Here is an 18707-nt window from a genome sequence, read left to right on the forward strand (position 1 = left end):
TACAATTCCCAGCACCCATAAGAAAACACAGTTTCCTGGCTTTTTCAATGAGTTTCAGACACGTGATATGAATGTCTACTTGATAATCCAGGCTAATGAATTTAATGGTTGATGTGATTTTGTTAGTCACCTTTGGGGGCAATTTTTAAGCTGAAACATGGGATATACATTAATATATTATTTTAATTATATGTTTATTTAGACATTTTTAGACCACCTTTTAGGACAAAAATACAATTTAATTTCCATGCTTGGGGTGACTTGTTCTTATTACATTTGCATTACTGGGGGGGGGGGGAGGAGGAGGCTCAGGCATTGGGTTGATCTCCATAGCATGGGGCTTTTTAGTTTGGGGAAATAGCACCTAGAATGCACCTTCCTTTGGCCTTGCTAACACACACAGAGCCCTCTCAAGAGCCCATAGGCATCACAATGGAATTGCAGAAAAATTATTAACTGGTGTGAAGGAAGGAAGGAAGGAAGGAAGGAAGGAAGGAAGGAAGGAAGGAAGGAAGGAAGGAAGGGCAACTTCTTTGCAGAGTGAAGGGATAACTGTCGAACCTTTCTTGGCTCTTGCAAGTCTTGAATGAGAGGATAATGAGTCTTTCCAGTTTGTTTGTAAAAGATTAGCACAGAAGAAGTCACATAATCAGGAAAATAAATAAAGCAGAGGCTGGATACTTCTTTCCTTTTCTTCGAGGCAATTTTAAAGGTAACACTTTATGAGATTGCTTGCCTTTTGAATTAAAAGCAAAAGGCTGCATTTCAACTCACTGAAGATCCTTCGGTAAAGAAAGCTCTATATGCTTTGAAAGTTGAACCTTTATAGTCTGAAGGAAGCACCACTGAGTTCAATGCAGTTACTCCCAGGAAACTGTGCTTACGATTGCGCTAATGCTAAGTCTAATAAATTGAGTTCTGTGCTCTGTACTGCTGCTTGATTATAATAGAGACTAATAGTGACAAATGATGAATTTCTAGGCCTCATTGAGAATTGAAGGTTGTCAGATTACTGGGTCTGAATGGCATCCACACAACCAATCCAGCTGACAATGTGTACTTCAGCTTTCAAAACACTTTTAATAAAGTACCTCACTGAAGACTCCTGATTAAGCTTAACAGTCATGGGAGAAGAGGAGAGGTCCTGGTTAAGAAACAGGAAGCAGAGAGGAGAAATGGACAGTATTTCAAAGGGTTGTGGAAAGCAGAGTCCACCAAGGATCAGTGGTAGGGACCAGCAATTTTTAATTTGTTCATTAATTATCTAGATTTGGAGGTAAACAGTGAGATAGCAAAGTTTGCAGATGATACCAGCCTCTGCAGGATTGATAAAACAAAGGGGAATTGCGAATAACTCCAAAAGGATCTCTCCAAATTGGGTAAATAGACAGTAATATGACAGATGGAATTCAGTGTAAACAAGTTAACAGTGAAGTACATCAGGGCAAAAAAATATAACTTCCCATAGCTAGGGGTCTGAATTGACAGTGACTGAGCAGGAATGAGACCTTGGCCTTGATGAAGGTGTCAGCTCAGTGCATAGCTGTCAACTTTTCCCTTTTCTTGTGAGGAATCCTATTTGGAATAAGGAAATTTCCCTTAAAAAGGGGAAAACATTGACAGCTATGGCTCAGTGTGTGGCAGTTGTGAAAAAAGCAAATTCCATGTTAGGAATCCCTAGGAAAGGCATTGAAAATAAAAGTGACAATATTATAATGTCGTAATACAAATCTGTGGTGAGACTGCGCCTGAGCACAGTGTACAGTTCTGGGTGCCTCATCTCAATAAGGTTCTCAGAAAGCTGGGGGGGGGGGATAAGAAAAGAGTAACCAAGATGATGAAGGTCTTTGAGCATGCCTCTGAACAGCAGCTGCTGGGTAGCAGAAGTGCAAAGAGCGCTGTTGCACTCTGGTCTGCTTGCAAACTTCCCACTGGCATCTGGCTGGTCACAGTGGGAACAGGATTCTGGAGTATGATAGATTTTGAACCTGATCCAAATACGTAGATCAACATATCTGCCTGCATTTTTGGACTTTTATGGGGTGTGTGGCTAGAAAGGCTCTCATGATGTCAGCCTGAGACCACTGGTTGCCTCAAAGAAATGAAAATCCGGGCTCTTTCGGTATTTATATGCCAACGCCATCATCAGGCAACAGTTTGTAGGAAGGTTTGGAGGGGACCCCAAATTTTAGGGTTCATAGTCAATGTTAAGTACAAACCCCATGTTTGGTGTATCAATTGCTCAGTTTGTGGGGTGCTGCAAAGTGCAGGGTTATCTCCAGTGCTTTTTTTCTTTAAAAATGTTTGGGGTACTCTCATTTTGACTCAAGAAAATCACCATTTTATAGTTCAAATCTGGAAAAATAAATACAGTAAATGGACAAAAGTACAAAGATTCACAAAATGTTTAGGGGTATGCGTACCCCTGTGTACCCCCAGAAAAAAGCACTGGTTATCTCTGCAAGATGCTGCAAATCAACTGCAAAAGTTTGGCACTGGTTTGAAGGGGATCCCAAATTTTGGGGTTCGTAGTTAATGGCACTTATTGTAGGCAATGAAAAAGCAGTGACACCGGGGCATCCACTCTGCACTTGGTAACCTCTGTCAGACCACTATGAATTGCATCAGTTGAAGCCTTCATCAATAGCTCCACAGCAACCCTTGGTAAGTGCAATGTTTGCACCACCACACCCACCAAACCAATTGCTTTGTATGAGTGTCCATGAAGAAGAACTTGATAAACCTCCTGTTTTCATTGCCAGCCTAGAACTGCAAACTGCTCCATAAATCGTAACAGCAACACACAGGATAGGGACCTGTTTCTCAAGCATCTGGAAGACCTGTGTTCATCTCAAGGGGTCATAACACACTAGATGTGGCAACATAAACCTGTACAAAATGAAGGACAATAATATTTCTATGGTAGCAAATGCTGATCTCTTAGATTTCTGTTTTGCAGAAGATAGCTGCTCAGAGTGTCAATTTTGGGGGCAAATCTGTGTGCCTGGTGAAGTGAATCACCTCTTATTTGTGGACAAAGAAATTGGAGGTGGAAGCTGAAGACCATTTCACTAAATTCTTCCTAGTTGGGGTGAAATTCTCTTGCAGTTTTTCAGAGGTGAGACTTATTACAAGCAGTGACAGTAGCATAGTTTTATCCCTCCCCCCACCCTGTGATTAGTTATTGTAGCTCTTGCAAGTGGCAACAGCAGCAACTGTGTACCTGGTCACTCTTTTGCATCCTTCTCAATACACAAACTTGGAGTCCTTCCAGGGCATTGAAGAGGGTGCAGTGGCATCACACACACACACACACACACACACACTGGAGAATATTTGGAAACAATCCTGCAAAGTGGCCTACTTTTTCTAGGGGACGGTGAGAGAAAATGATGGGATTAGTCTTCTGATACATTTCTGTTCAGTTCTAACACAAATTAGTTTTGGTGACAGATGTAATCTGACTGACTAGTTTATTCTGTCATCAGAGTATGCAAGCTTCAAGTTACAGAATGCTTCATCAGGCAGTATGGAAAGGTAGCTGAACATCAGGAATGTTTGTTTTCAGCCACTTCATTATTTAGATGGGCTTGAACATGCATAAACAAGCGCTGAGGTGGATTGTGGCCCTGTTCATGAAGTTTTCAGCAGCCAGAAGGAGAAAAAAATGAGAATAGTTGACTGGAAGAGAGATCACAGACAGTTGTAATGACCCAAAACCTGGCAGGGATTATAGCACTGCACAAACAAGAGGATAGAAAGAAGATAGGCACAGGAGATCAGCTAGATTGATCCAAATTCACCCAGGTGTCTTTCTGTTTGATAGCTGCAGGATCCAGCAAAAGCACCAGGTACAAGTGCAATAGGCTCTGAGTAGAGGAAAGGGGCAAAGGGCTCCTCCTTTTTACCCTTCATAATAGTAGTGATGTTGGGTGACATGGTGGCAAGGGCAGTTTTCCTGACTCTCCACAGCACCCTGCCGAAATGACTGAAAAAGCCCTCTCTTCTGTTGTGTGTGGCACCCTTAGCTGGGTCCTGCCACTCTGTGTCTGCGTCGCTAGAATGCAATGGATAAGCGTTTGAGGCTTGGCTGTGGCAGGCCCAGGTTCAAATCACCACTTGGCTATGAAGCTCCGTGGATGGCCTTGGGAAAGGCACTCCCTCTCAGCCCATCCACCACCAGCAGCACCACTCAGGCATCCGGAGCTGCCCACTTGACCAAGGACTCTGTGGCTGTGATGCTACAGGGGCAGGTACGATCTGCACCAAGCAGATGGTCCTTCCATCGCTGCATCCCTGCATCCTTTCCATCAGTGACGGAGAGGCTGCTTGGAACGTACCATCACTGGGACTGGAGTGGGGGGAGGAAGCAGCCATCTGTGAGTTCCAGCAATACATCTATGGGTGTCTCTTGATTTGGGGAGGTGTGGAGAACAAGGAGGAGTTGGGGGGATGGACCTGGCTGCGTGAAGTGGGGGAGGGGGTGCAGGAGGCTGAGATCTGCGATTGGTTCTCGGCCTCCAGTCACATCTCCCTCCCCCCCCCCCGCTTGCACCACAGTTCCCCTGCTCCCCTCGTCTCCCCCTCCCCGCTCTGCTGAGATTTGCAGCTGGACCAGCGCTCAGCGAGCTCTCTCCATCCTTGCAGGATGTAGCCGCTGCGATGCCAGCCGCAGCATCCCCGGGGCTGTAGACAACCGGCTCCCCCCACCCTTGCCCTGACCCTCCCCTTCCCTCCGATCCCCTCCTGAGGGGGGCAAATCAGGCCGAGGAAGCTCCCCCTCCTTCTCCTCCTCCTCTCGACTGGATCCGGGCCAAGAGAGAGAGAGAGGGACCCGCAGTTCCACCCCGCGCTTCATCTTCTCCCCGCAGCGGATTCCCTCACCTGCCTCCCTCCTCCCCACCTCAGTCTCTCCTGGGTTCTAGCATGGCCTGGTAAGTAGCTCCTCTTGAGGAGACTTTCTATTTTGGAGGGGAGTTGAGGGAATAAAGAGAGATGGAAAAGACTGTCGGTCAAAACATAAAAATAAAAGAGCCTGGGGTTTTTTTCCGGAGGGGGGATATGGATGAAAGACGCCCCCTTCCTCCTCTTGCGGAGGGGAATCCGGGCAGCCTCCGTCATCTGTAATGCAGAGATGCGCGGAGCTGGGGGTGGGTGCGCGGGGAGGGAGGGCAATGCGGTCGGGATGGCGTGCGGACAAGTCACTGCAGAAAAGAAGGCTGGGTGGTCGGGTGGGATTTAAAAAGGAAAAAAAAACCACCTTACTAGACTTTCCCTGCAACCTTTAATTTAGGGATGAGGGAAGAGAGGAGAGGCGTTGAGCAGAAGACCTGGAGGAGGAGGAGGAGGCAGAATTCGAAAGCGGCTCCAGCTTTAGGGAGGGAGAAGTGGCAAAATGTGCATGGGGAGGGCAGGGGAGGGGGGAGAGCGTCCCGTGTCTTGCGCGTGTCCCCCCTCCCACCTCCTCTACTGCCCCTTCCCATCATTTTTGTCTTGGCGTCTATTTCTCCTCCGGTGCACCTTGCAATGCCTGCCTGCATCTCAAGGTGACAGCGACATGTTCCTGTGGTGACCGTGTGTGTGTGTGTGTGTGAGAGAGAGAGAGAGAGAGAGAGAGAGAGAGAGAGAGAGAGAGCTGCGCGCGCACACACACACGGAGCGAAAAGGGAGCGCGAGAAAGGAGGCAGCACCGGTGACGTACCTGGCCAGATCAGCAAAGGGGGTGTGGGTGGGGGCGTACTTCAAGCCCAATAGGGATCTCCCACCCACCCACCCACTGCAGCGATGTACCTGCATTAAACGGAGGGCAGGAGGAGGAGGGGGCAGCAGCCACTTAAGCTTCTGACAGCTCCAAGCCTCCCCCATCCCTGCTGTCGTATGCGGGGGAGGGGAACACTCCTCCTCTTGCTCCTTCTCCCTCCCCAAAATGTCTTGGCTGATGGAAGAACATGTGAATGTGGGAACGAATCTCTCGGGATCCTTTGGGGGCAGCTTCTTTCAGTGCCTTGGGCTGGATAATGAAAGGAAACGGAGGGGCCGAGGGATTGGTTAGGGAGACTGCGAACGAAGAAAGGAGACGAAATGATCGCTGGATCACTTGGCGGGATGACGAGAGAGAAAACCGAGGGCAAAGGGCTGAAGTACGCGGGGATGGGTCGAGAAAGGCCCGAGACAGCAGGGAGATGGAGGGGGGGTATTCTGTGGGGTATTCCATCTCAGAGCCCGGCTGATCTCGCTCAGCTCCAAAGGTCCCTTCGGTCCCGGGAGAGGCTAGCCTAGCCAGACCCCCACGGTAGCGCAAAAGCGGCGCTGGAAGGATGCGAGCCTCCCTTTGGGGTTTCTGCCCTCGAGATACACTGCTGCTTGTCCTGCAGGCTCCCTGCCTTCTTGGCCTTCTCCCCGCCCGCTCCGCCCCGGGCCAGCCAACGGGCCTCATGGCGACCTCAGCTCGTCGCGAGGGCGGCCGGCTCCGGAGAAGGACGTCTTGGGAAGGAGACGGGGCGGTGGAGGAGACGAGGCGGCCGGCGCCGAGGGCGCGGGGGGGGGGGGGAGGAGAGCCTGCCTGCGCGGCCGCCGAGTCCGCCGGCAGCTCGCCAAGGGCACCGAACGAGCGAGCGAGCGCCTTCTCCGCGCTCTCCTTTGGCGCATTGCTCGGGATGGCAAGGCGGGCGGGCGGGCGGGCGGGCGCGCTCCGGCGCTCGCTTTTTTCCAGGCAACTGCAGGGGAGGGGGCGGGCTCCACAGGCTGCCGGGGCTGGCTTTCTCTGTTCCTGATTGGCCGAGCAGGCCTGATTGGCAGCGTGGGGGGGGCGGTGGGGAAGAGTCTGGCGGAGGCGGGGCGGGCAGGGCGAGGGGGCCTTGGCGGGGAGGGGGTGGGCCGTGGGCTCCCACGCGGGGGGCGGAAGCGCAGGAATCTCTGGGCCCGGCAGCAGGTGGCAAATGGGGGCGGGGGCGGCAGGAAGGTTGGCAAGACCGGGATGGCCCCCCGCAGCCCCCCCCTGGCCTTTGCCTTTCCTTCCCGGGGTGGGGAGGGAACTCCTTCCCTTTGAGGGTCATCCACTTGTCTCCCTCCCTCCCTCTGCCTCTGCTGCTGCCAGAACTTCACGACCCCTCGGTGCAACGGAGTGACGGGCACTTCTGCGCTCTGGGCAGAATGAACTGGTGGAATTCGCTGCCCGCACAAGATGTCTGGGGCCCTGGCTGCTGCTGAGGTGGCTGCGGAAGGGGATGGGAGAAAGGCACGAAGGATGAGAGGCCTCCCAGTGGCTTGTAGCCAGACTGGAGCCTCCACGTTCAGAGGCAGAATACCTTGGGGTACCATATGTTGTGAGAACAAGCAGCGAAGGATCGAAGGGTCGCCTGTGCTCTGCGTCCCCGAGGCGTCTGTATGGCCACTGTGGGAAAGAGGAGGCTTCGGCAAGATGGTGCCGCAACCATCTCTTGGAGACGAGGAGGGGAGGAGGGAAAGAGTAAAACATGAGAGAGAAAGGGAAAGAGAGAACAGAGATCAAGAGAAGGAGAAAGCCTGGCAGAGAAATAGGACAAAAGAAGGGAAGCGAGAAAATAGCCGGCCTGGATAAAGTGAGCAAGTAAAAGGTTGCAGTATCCTAACTATGTGAGATAAAAATCATGGATCCCAAGCCGCAACTTAAAAGTGAGACCTGGACTTAGGAAGGGTGATGTCCCCTACGGCCTAAAAGGGGCCTTGCCTTCCTCTCCCTTGGTTCATGCCCTTCCCAGGCAGGCATTCCTTCTTGTCTGGTGGGAAAGAGCAGGGTCCCCTCGACCCCACACATGTTGGGTGTTCCAGGGGGAGACCCAACTCTCACAATGCACGAATAACACCCTCAAACAAATTGGACATATGATTACCCCACACACAAATTTCATGCTTGTGTGGTGGAGAGGAATGATAGTCAGCCTGGTGACAACTTCCAGAGAGGTAACTGAGTTTGCAGCAGCAAAGACAGCAGAGAGTCAGATGGCCTCTGGGAGGCTGAGAAATTTAATGTGGCAGCAGCTTTTGTGGGCTGGAGTCTCCTCCGTCAGTTCAGTCAGCGTGCAAGTCAGGCTCTATTCGCTCCCTTTCTCCTCCTTACTATATATATATCTTCTTCTTTGCTTCTGTCATTGACCCTGTGTACAACTTGTTTTTAGAAATTCTGCTTATCCAACCACATACCCACACTTTCTTTCACAAGTCTATTATATTTACACAGCTCTTCTTAGCCAACCCATTTATTTCCCCTCACCTGCTCACATGGGTCTGTGGTGCCCACAGAGCTGTGCCTGGGTTCATTCATCCAGCCATCTTGAATGCTTGTTATTTTCTACACACATCTATCTTCAACACAGCAAATTACCGGTATATGGTGTGTGGAATCTCCTTCAGATCTGCAAGGACCCCATCACCCTTCACTGCTAAAATGTGGGGAAACCTGTGCTGCATCTATCTTCTCTAGTTAGACCTTGTGCTTATGATGGATGCTGTTTTAAGGGAGAGATTAATGACCTCCAGGAAATTTCCAGCCTTGGAAATTTAGCTTCCTCCATAATTTAGCTTTCTCGTTAGCTTTCTCCACAAGAACCATGGTTAGCTCCAGTAACTAAGCATCCACCTACCCCCCCCCCCCCATTCTCTGCTTATATAATCCTGTATTAAGTAACCTGCTCAAGTGTTTCCCCTTCTTGCGGTCGCCCTTGTCATGTCTCCGCCACTCCCCACCCTGCCCCATCTCTGGTCCCGGACCAGCCAGACAAACTTCTCCCCTCCCCCCTTAGAGAAGGCTACAGCCTTTCTGTAACAACAACTGGGGTGTCATTTTCAGATTTGGGGGCTGGGAATAAGAGTGATATTTTTCACTTGCTTTTGTAAAGAACAGGAGTGTGGAAAGGGACATTTTAAGAGCATTCTCTGTGGTTTCTTTCTGTGCTGCCTTTTAATCTCTGTAAAACTTTTAGAAAATATTTGTAAGTTGTTATTTATCCTTTAAGAATAAAAGTAAAGGGATTTGTGCTTTTGGTGTGCATACTATGTAAATTAGTCCATTTGTATGTTCGTAACAACAGGCTTTCAATATGCAGAGTTCTATCATGGAGATAGTAAGAAGTAATAAGGCCAATAAACACCTGTAGTTTGAAGAACAGGATGCCCTGGCCCATGAAGGACACCTCTGATTGAATGCTTGTATCTCCATTGACAGCAAATTCTCCTAGCTTTATTTAGCATAGTATGTTATTTGTCTGTATTTGTTATTTGGTCTGTATGATCTGTCCTGCCCAGAGTCTATTATGTAAACAATTGTGGGTGGAGGAGAGAGATGTGTGCACTAGTATTTTTGGGATAATTCAACCCCAGAAATTCTTCTTGGGGCATTTTCTGCACCTTTGGCTTTCCACATCTTCTATGGAATATCTCTACAGATACATATTTAATGTACCTTATTAGGATATCAGATGCTTAAACCAGAAACTTAATGAATATTCAAGTTTGGGATCTAGCCTAGGAAAGGGACTTCAGGCGTAGCAGGGAATTGCATAGCACAACACAACACCAGCTGCTGTGATTGGAAGGCAGTATGAATCCTCTGGATAGGCCAGATCTGATGGAAATACTAGGAAGGTGAGCTCCGGGGCTCCTGCTAAAACCACTGAGTGTGTGTTTCTTTCCAAACCTTTGTCTGCCAAGATAATGCACAATTCCTGTGTGTGTGTAGGGGCAACTGCAGAGGAGAATGCATAGATGAGAATGATGCTTAATCCCCTGCCTTCAATTTATTTCTCCTAGTGTGTCTCTGCCCCCCCCCCCCGCCTGCCTCCTCCAGATGAGCTTATTTCCAATTTCTGAACCTGGCCGGGGGAACACAATGTACAATGGCCTGGGGGAAGGGGGCGTTTTCAGGGGGAAATTGAGAAGTAGTTTTCCTAGTCCTTGGAAGTTCATTTCAGGCAAGAGATCAATGCCAGGTTTGGTTTCAGACACTTCCACTCATAGCTCCATCCAGGCCCTAATCCAGCCTCTGCCAACCTGGTGCCCTCCAGATGTTTCAGACTATAATTGGCTGGAGCTGGTTGTCCAAAACATCTGGAGGGTGCCCGGGTGCCCAAGGCTGCCATAATGCATTGATTTTCTGCTACTCATTCATTCTCTTTCATTTGTCACCCGATTACATGTTTTCTATCCATCTGTGCATTAATCCACTGGTGGGATATTGAGAGGCCCGCAAACCTGGGCCCTGGCAGAAGTTGCGTTTTGAAAGGCCTTCCGTCTGTAATAATAAGTGAAAACAATCATATTAATACCTCACAAAGAAGCCAAATATTTTTACTAGGCCAAGAAACCCACTAGTAGCCCACTCTCTGTATATTATTATATAAAGGAGAAAATTTTGGTATACATTGGAATGTAGCTCATGATCATGCGTGCTCATGATTTGACTGACTGATTATCTTTGGGAAGGGAATTTTTTTTTAACTGAACATGATGATTTGTGGTTCTGGCAGGGCTTTTTTCAGCTCTCAGCCTCTCAGGTGGCACCATTACCATTCTAAGATAACAAGGGAGGTGTTCATGGTGAGTTCCAGCACTTCTTTTTCTAGAAAAATAGCACTGGGTGCAGGGACAAAAAACATCAAATCCTCAAGGAGCAGAATTCAGTTACCTGTATAAAATATGCAAAATATTATTTTGCATAATTTTTGCTGCTTTTCTTTAACCAGAAGGTTAAGAACTCTGCCCAAATGAAAGATGATTCAGCAGTTTTTCTGATTTCCAAGAAAACTTTGCTAGACTTAGCACTCAACATAGCTTTGTTTCCATTAGGGAAAGGACCTTGCTTTTCATACATTAAAGGAAACTGAATACTGTGCCCAGTATTGGTTCACCTTCCTTCACTTTCAAAGAATCAACATGTCTACAGCCCTCATCATAGCAAATGGCTCTGCTTGGTATGCGGGGGGGGGGGGGGGGGCTTCAGCGTGGTGTTCTCCATTTGAGATTCACCAAGATTATGGTGGTCATAATCTTATGATTATGTGTTGAATTTGATGGCTCCTTTGTCCAACGCATCTGTGACCCACCATCTGCACTGGGCCACAGGCAGTGAAGCACATGGAGTTGAAGTAGGAGCCCTGGAAGGATTAGGACCAGAGTTTGCTGGCATCCTGGAGCAGATCCACAGGCCAGCCCACCTGGAAGCTGTGCTAATGGTATGCCAGGATTTGAGCTCTGATAAGCTCACCTGAAGGAGGGCTGAAATGAAGGCCAGAATCAAGCAGCAGGGAGGTGGGGAGGAATAGGCAGGCAGAGATCCTTAAATGCAGATCTGATTAGATGGGAGCAAGGGGTTGCCTTTGATGGAGCTCTGCTAAGACTGGAGTTGCAGGGCAGGGAGAGAATAGAATCACAGAAGTGTGGAGTCGGAAGGGACCGTGAGGTTGATCTAGTCCAACCCCCTGCAATGGAGGAATCTTTTGACCAATGGGCAGCAGCGTAGCTAGCTGCTCCAGCACCCGGAGCGGCAGGGGCGGGGCGAGCCGCCCACAGGGGCGCCATAGTGATCCATGCACGGGGGCACTGCATGGGGGTGCTTCGGCAATCCATGCACGGGGGCGCTGTGGCGATCTGCCCAGGGGGGCGGTGTAGCGAGCTGACCAAGGAGTCCGCCTGGTGGACGCAAGCCCCACGCTGCCATTTTGGGCAGCGTGGGGCCCGGATCCACTGCGTTACTCCCAGGAGAGATGCGTGTCTCAGGCGCACTGCAGGCCAGGTCCCGCAGTAAGTGTCGACCCCTGCAGTGTGCGCTTTTGTCACCCCCCTCAAGGATGACACCCGGGGTGGGCCACACACCCCTTCCTATGCCCCTGCCAATGGGAGGCTCAAACCCATGAACCTGAGATTAAGAGTCTCATGCTCTACCATCTGAGCCATGTTTCACTTACATCAAATTCATTTTCCCTCTCCCCCTCTGTGATCTCAAGTGGATGGGGGCGCTACTAGCCCACAGACCAAGGAGACTCCTGGTTTGAGTCCCAGCAGGTGGATGATGACCTCCTACTCAAGCTCCTTCCTCCTCTTTTCATCCAGGTTTCTTCATCCATCCTTACAGATACTTCCCTTAAAACACTGTGAACCATCCATTTCAACTGAAGCCTGCCTGCCTCTTTCTCTGTGTCTGTGTCTCACTTCTCCTGCTTGGCACTTGCCAGGGGTCAGTGCATTACTGATCAGCCTTGGTCTCCTACCCCTTTGGCCGAACGCAGCCAGCCAGGCCTCTCTGCTATCAACAGCTTATACATTATTTAGGCAGCCAGTACCCATTTCAATCAGACAATGGAGTGCAGCTCCTGCCTCAGAAACACTGCAGGCAGAATTTATGGGTGAAGATGGATGCAAAGCTGCGGGGGGGGGGTGAATACTGGTTCTGCAAGGTTGGAGGAAGAGGCTGGTTCAGGGTGCTGAGTGGCCCACAGCCTTTACATCAGTGAAATGCTTGGGGGGGAAACTCCAATGACAAGACTTCAGTTTCTTTAAAAGAAAAAATTAATAACACAACAAATTAACAGATAAGTGCAAGAATGTTCACATAGTGCTTGTGAAAATAAAAGGGCAAACCACTTGTTTCAGTGGGTGAGAGGGACAGCACTACTGAGCCATCATCTTGGTCTGCGGACTTGCCTGCCTGTCATTTCAGTTAGGAACTTGGGAATAAGCTGGAGCTGATCCTACAGCGGAGGGGTGTGCTGTGAGCACTCAGTTTACGTTGCATTTCTTCCCCTTCGGTTTGTTGCTTGCCCTGTTAGGTGGACTAGAAATTCAGGGCCACACTGCAAGAAATCTGTGGCAAATGTGAACAGGCACCCAGCCATTCACCATAATACATGGCAACACGCTCTGGTTGGCCGCAGTCCAGCATACCCTCAACACACTTCTTTTGTCACATCCAGCCTTGACATTTTCAAGTGCACACCACAGAGTTTAATGGGGTTTATTCAAGATAAATGGGCATTGGATTGAAGAGTTAGTCATATATGAAAAAACTTATGGAGTGAAAAAGAATTCAAAGGTGGTGTACACGGGTATAAGATTTAGCAGTGTTTTGAGAGCACATAACCTAGAACCGCAGTGTCCATCCGGAAGTTAACAGACTACAGTCCCCATCATTCCTGTCCTCTGGCCATGCTGATTAGTAAGGCTGGGTGATACCTCAATGTATCATCACAAACTGATTTGAAGTCCATATTGTCATATCAGTTTCATTTCTTTTAAAGAGAGAGATTAGGGTTCAGGCAGAGATGGCAACCCTGCCATTTGACCTGGAAGGAAGCTCTGATAACTAACTCTAAGTGAGCAAGTGACTGGCTGCAATTGCTTTTGTGCAGCGTTTCCCAACCTGGTGCCCTCCAGATATTTGACTCTGAATGCCCATCAGCCCCAATGGACAGGGAAGATGGAAACTGTCGTCTAGCAGCATCTGGGAGGTGGGCTGCTCAGGGTGCGGAAGCTGCTTGAGTGGTAAATAAGAGGTACCTTGCTGCACATGTTCAGACATGTTTGGCCTGTAGCGCTTTTTACTTTGCTTAGTAGCTTTCATTAAAGTGGCGCCAGGGTTGCAGATGGAAGGCAGAACAGCTAGATGAGAGTGGCTGTAACAGGAGACAGTGAGAAAGGTTCTTATGCAAGAGTATTGGCAATAGAAGTTTTTTGGGGTGCTGTTTTTAAAAACATTTTTTAAATTTTTATTTATACAATTAGTTTTACAGCATCAACCCCCCCTAAAAACAAAACAATTTATTAAGTATATATAATTTCGACTCCCCTCCCCCTTTTTCTGCAGTTCCTTATTTTTATAATATTTTACTGCATTTCCAAATTTAATTTAATTTAATTTAATTTTTAATTTAATTTAATTTAATTTAATTTTTAATTTAATTATTTAATTTAACTTTTAAGAAACATTATTGAGAAAAATCCAGTGTTCCTGAATCGCAGACCCGACCCTGGACCTTTGCTCAATAAAAATAAAAGGTGGAGGGGCTGATGAATGTGCCCCCACACCAATTATCCATAGCAACCTAACTTCAAGAATCTGCGCTTGCAATTTGGGCGAGGCTCCAGCTTGAGACTTGCAGTCAGGATTCGAGTGGTCAGATGGAAAAGAGGACAAGGCTCTTCCTGCCTTTTTAATGGCCGTGTAGAAGGAATTTCAGCCTCTTGAGTGGAACGTCTTCTGCACAACTGTTAACTGTGCCGGACGCACCTCGTCCTCCTTGAAAAGTGGCAGCCCCTCTAGGGCGCAGGATAAGACGCCTGGTCTAGGTGGAATCTTGGTTTTTATTCCATGTGAGGCAACGTGTAATCTGACTCCCTCCCTTGAGCATAGTTGTGGCCTGTTCTTTTCCTTGTCTGATCTGGTGCCTTTTCACACATTTCAAGTACTGCAAAAGGAAATGGGTGGGACCTGTATCTTAATGAGAAGCTGCAGAATACCTAAATACAAGAATGCTCTTACACTGAAGTTATGTAAGGGCTTGCGTACACTCTTTCCAGGCACTGGTCTATTCTTTAAAGCTCTGTGTCCAAGTGTGGTTTTTCCCTTTCCACTGCTTTCTCTGCAAAAACCCGCTCTTTACCGCCAAATTGGAGCAAATGGCAATCCGTAGAAAAGCTGAATTGCCCATTGCTCTGATTAAGCAGTAACAAGCACGTTTCTCTGGGGAAAGTGATGTGGTAAAATAAAACAACAACACTCAAGATACAGGCCAGGAAAGCACAGGGCAAAAGTTGCTGTGTCTAATGCAAAGAGCATCATCAGTCAGGGCCTTGTGGCATGAGCAGCTGCCATATTTCAACAGGAAGCTACAGGGCATGAACTAATAGGAAATGAAGCAGAATGTCCACCCCTAAACTTACAATATTGAAAGCGGCCTTGTGTATAACTGCTCTGATAGCATCATGAGCACAGATCATTATGAAGGCACAATAAAAGGATGACTGGAAGGGCCCTGAACTGGTTATAAGGCAATGTTTCATGTTCCTCTGGAGATTTTCAGGTGCACATTAATCCAGTGCTCTAGGGCCTTTCCCTTGCTTTCTGGGCAGAATTCAAGATGATGAGTTTCCTGAAGCCCTCAGTTTGCTTGGCCTCATCATGCTCTATTGTTCCAGGCCCCCATCACAATCTCTGCAGGCTCCACTCCTCTAACCGCTCCCACAATGTGGCAAATCCATGTGGTGCTATAGGTAATAATTCTCTAAAGCAGCTCCACAATTATGGCGCACTTCACCGAGCATGGACAGAATCTGAACATTTTCCAGAAATGCTATGACACTTTTTCATTTGGACCAGCGTTGGTTGCTAATGTTAACCCAGGAAGGTTATCTTTTTGCATTTGGCGTGATTTTGGAGAGACATGTAATTATCTGGGATCCTGAGGGAGTATGGACTTAAAAAACAAAAATCAAAGCCCACCACTACCAAAAATGAATTTCAACCCTCCTTGTACATTCTTGCTCACATGCAAATGTGAAGGCATGATGGAAAGCTGGCAGGAGTCATTTTTAAACCAGATGTAATACAGTTTGTACACTTGGCTTTTAGCATTGTGTGTGAAAACACCTTTGGTGCTGAAATAAACAGGAATATTAATGAAATAAATAAAATGCTGCTGTTAACTAAGTTGGAGAAAAGTCAGAATTTTAACACAGATCTGCAGAAGATATACTGTATTTTCCCATCTATAGGACATCCCCATGTATAAGATGCCCTCTATTTTGGGGGACTCAGATTTAAGAAAATGGGGGGAGATATATCCATGTATGACACCCCCTAATTTTTGACATTATTTTTTAGGAAAAATACCTAGTCTTATACACAGAAAAATACAGTATATTTTCTTTTGCAAGAGAAAACATCACTATAGTATTTGACAATACAGTGGTACCTCGGGTTACAGACACTTCAGGTTACAGACTCTGCTAACCCAGAAATAGTACCTTGGGTTAAGAACTTTGCTTCATGATGAGAACAGAAATCGTGAGGCGGTGGCATGGCGGCAGCGGGAGGCCCCATTAGCTAAAGTGGCACCTCAGGTTAAGAACAGTTTCAGGTTAAGAACGGACCTCCGGAACAAATTAAGTTCTTAACCCAAGGTACCATTGTAACACAAACAAAAATATTCTTATTGTTAACAGCCTGATCCTATGAATATTTCCTCTGATATAGTCCCAGTGTTTTCAGTGGAGCTTATTATTCCTATTCCTATTCCTATTCCTATTCCTGTTCCTGTTCCTGTTCCTGTTCCTGTTCCTGTTCCTGTTCCTATTCCTATTCCTATTCCTATCCTATTCCTATTATTGAAATGACATTTCTGTGCGCTTTGGTTTCCATAAAGGTGTTCCTTTGCACCAGAAGTGGTTTAGTCATGCTGGCCACATGACCTGGAAAGCTGACTGTGGACAAACGCCGGCTCCTTTGGCCTGAAAGGGAGATGAGCACCGCAACCTTATAGTTGCTTTTGACTGGACTTAACCATCAAAGGGTCCTTTACTTTTACCTTTTTTATTATACACATAATGAGAGTTAAGAGTGAAGTGTGATGCTTGTATTATTTCTGCATCCAGTGAGGCTTACTCATAAGTAAGGAAAGCTATCTCAAATAACAATAATTTAATTGCATGTTCTGATTTCTGATTTCTTTACAAAAATACTTGATAGCAGACCAGGTCTTTGGAGAGCACTAGAATTGTGTTGGCTTTGAATCTGGATTAGTGGCAGCTCAGATATTTTGCAGAATATTTGCCTTGCAGAGCTCTGGTGGTGCCTTAAGGCAGGATTCTAGTGGTAAAGCTGAGGTTGTAGATTTCCTCCTCCTCCATGATATTTTGCTTTGCTTTAAGCCTGAAGGCACTCTATGCAGCAATCTCATTGAAGCTGAGCAAGTTCTGGTCCGTATCTGGATGGGAGATCACTTAGGATGCTTGCCTCCTTGAATTCCATGGAAGGACGGCAGGATATAAATTTCACCAATTAATCAATAATGTGTTGTGAACTTGCTGCAGTGGATATGATTTTCCTTGCTCTTATAGTCTAGCATTTTCCATAGTGGGTGGTGATGGAGAGAAGTAAGTAAGAAGTAGTAGTAGCCTCTCAAACGAGAAGATGACATCCCTATTTCAAATAAAGGCAATGCAAGGAAACGCTGTCCAAGGTGCTGAACCTGGGAAGCATTGATTCCCTAACTGTATGTTGGCGCACACTGGTGTTACTGTCAGAGGCGCAGATTTTTGCACCTTGAAAAGTCAGGTCATCAAGTTGGATACAGCCATCAGTTCTGGGGGTAGGGAGTCCTTTTGCATTATTGACAGTCTTCCCTCGGTGCCAGTATTTGGGCATTAACATCATCTTGAAGAAAGCAGCAAGGACACTCTGGGATTCCCAGATGCAACCCGGCCTCCAGCCCCTGACAGGTGCAGGGGAACCCCAGAAGCACCACTGATGCCCAGAGAGCACTGCTCCATCTCTCTGGACCCTGAAGCGACTAAGCAAATGGCAGGGTGGGAAACCCCAGAGACACGAGGCACTGGGCTGCTACCCTCCAGTTTCTGAAGGATACCCACCCATTGTTCCACAAACTGATTGAAAGAATATGTTGTTGTTGTTGTTGTTGTTGTTGTTGTTGTTGTTGTTGTTGTGCATAGGATGATGTGTCCCTCCAGTTTTAACAACCACCACTCTGTGCTCCAGCTGTCAAAAGTCAAAGAAACAACAACAATTTATTTGTACCCCACCCATCTGGCTGGGTTTCCCCAGCCACTCTGGGTGGCTTCCAACAAAGATCAAAAATACATTAAAATGTCACACATTAAAAACTTCCCTAAACAAGGCTGCCTTCAGATGTCTTCCAAATGTCAAGTAGTTGTTTATCTCTTTGACATCTGATGGGAGGGCATTCCACAGGGTGGGCGCCACTATGGAGAAGGCCCTCTGCCTGGTTCCCTGTAGCTTTGCTTCTCACAGTGAGGGAACCGCCAGAAGGCCCTCAGCACTGGACCTCAGTGTCCAGGTAGAACGATGGGGGTGGAGATGCACCTTCAGATATACTGGACCAAGGCCGTTTAGGGCTTTAAAGGTCAGCACCAACACCTTGAATTGTGCTTGGAAATGTACTGGGAGCCGATGTAGGTCTTTCAGAACTGGTGTTCAGAATTGGCAACTGAATCCTGTTTGTCCCAAGACCTTGAAGATTAAAGCATTCCCACAGACAACCAGATTCTTTGAGTTGTAAATTAACAAGATAACCCATTCACACTGAATCCATGCCTGTCCGGGACAGCCAGGTGTCAAGAACCACAAATCAGCTAGAAACTCCCTTTCCTACAGATGGAGAAGATAACTTACTCACACTCTTAAAGACAGAAAGTCTGCATTTAAAGAAACAGATACACATTCCCAGGATTCTACAGCACCTGGCTCTCCCACAATGCTCTTCTTTAACATGAGCCAAAGTTTTAGCCTGCTAAGATTTCCCAACTTCACTACACTCCCCCCCCCCCGCCTTTGCATGCAGGTGAAGTCTCTAACTCACCGAGGGCTTGAGACCCATCAGCTCCCTTCACCTGGTTTATCTGGCCAGTCGAAGCTATTTCCCAGGTGTGGCCACTGCTGCATGCTGACAGCTTCTAGGAGCCACAGGTGAGAGCTGAGTGCA

The 18707-nt window shown here is 47.6% G+C and overlaps 1 protein-coding gene across 10 annotated transcripts in view; it reads left to right on the plus strand.

Annotated features, from left to right (window-relative positions):
- The first annotated feature begins 4585 nt into the window (after window positions 1-4585).
- ATP2B3 (ATPase plasma membrane Ca2+ transporting 3) overlaps window positions 4586-18707 on the plus strand; it is a 134584-nt gene continuing 120462 nt past the window's right edge. For 5 of the 10 annotated variants that reach the window (XM_083482780.1, XM_083482787.1, XM_083482778.1 and 2 more), the window contains exon 1: window positions 4588-4934. The gene's annotated coding sequence lies outside the window, so the exon portion shown is untranslated. Of the gene's footprint in view, window positions 4935-18707 lie in introns of all 10 variants that reach the window. The other 5 variants (XM_083482785.1, XM_083482783.1, XM_083482784.1 and 2 more) reach the window with 3 other exon arrangements.

This window comes from Podarcis liolepis (assembly GCF_965112155.1).
Source record: "Podarcis liolepis genome assembly, chromosome: 17".
Classification (NCBI taxonomy): domain Eukaryota; kingdom Metazoa; phylum Chordata; class Lepidosauria; order Squamata; family Lacertidae; genus Podarcis; species Podarcis liolepis.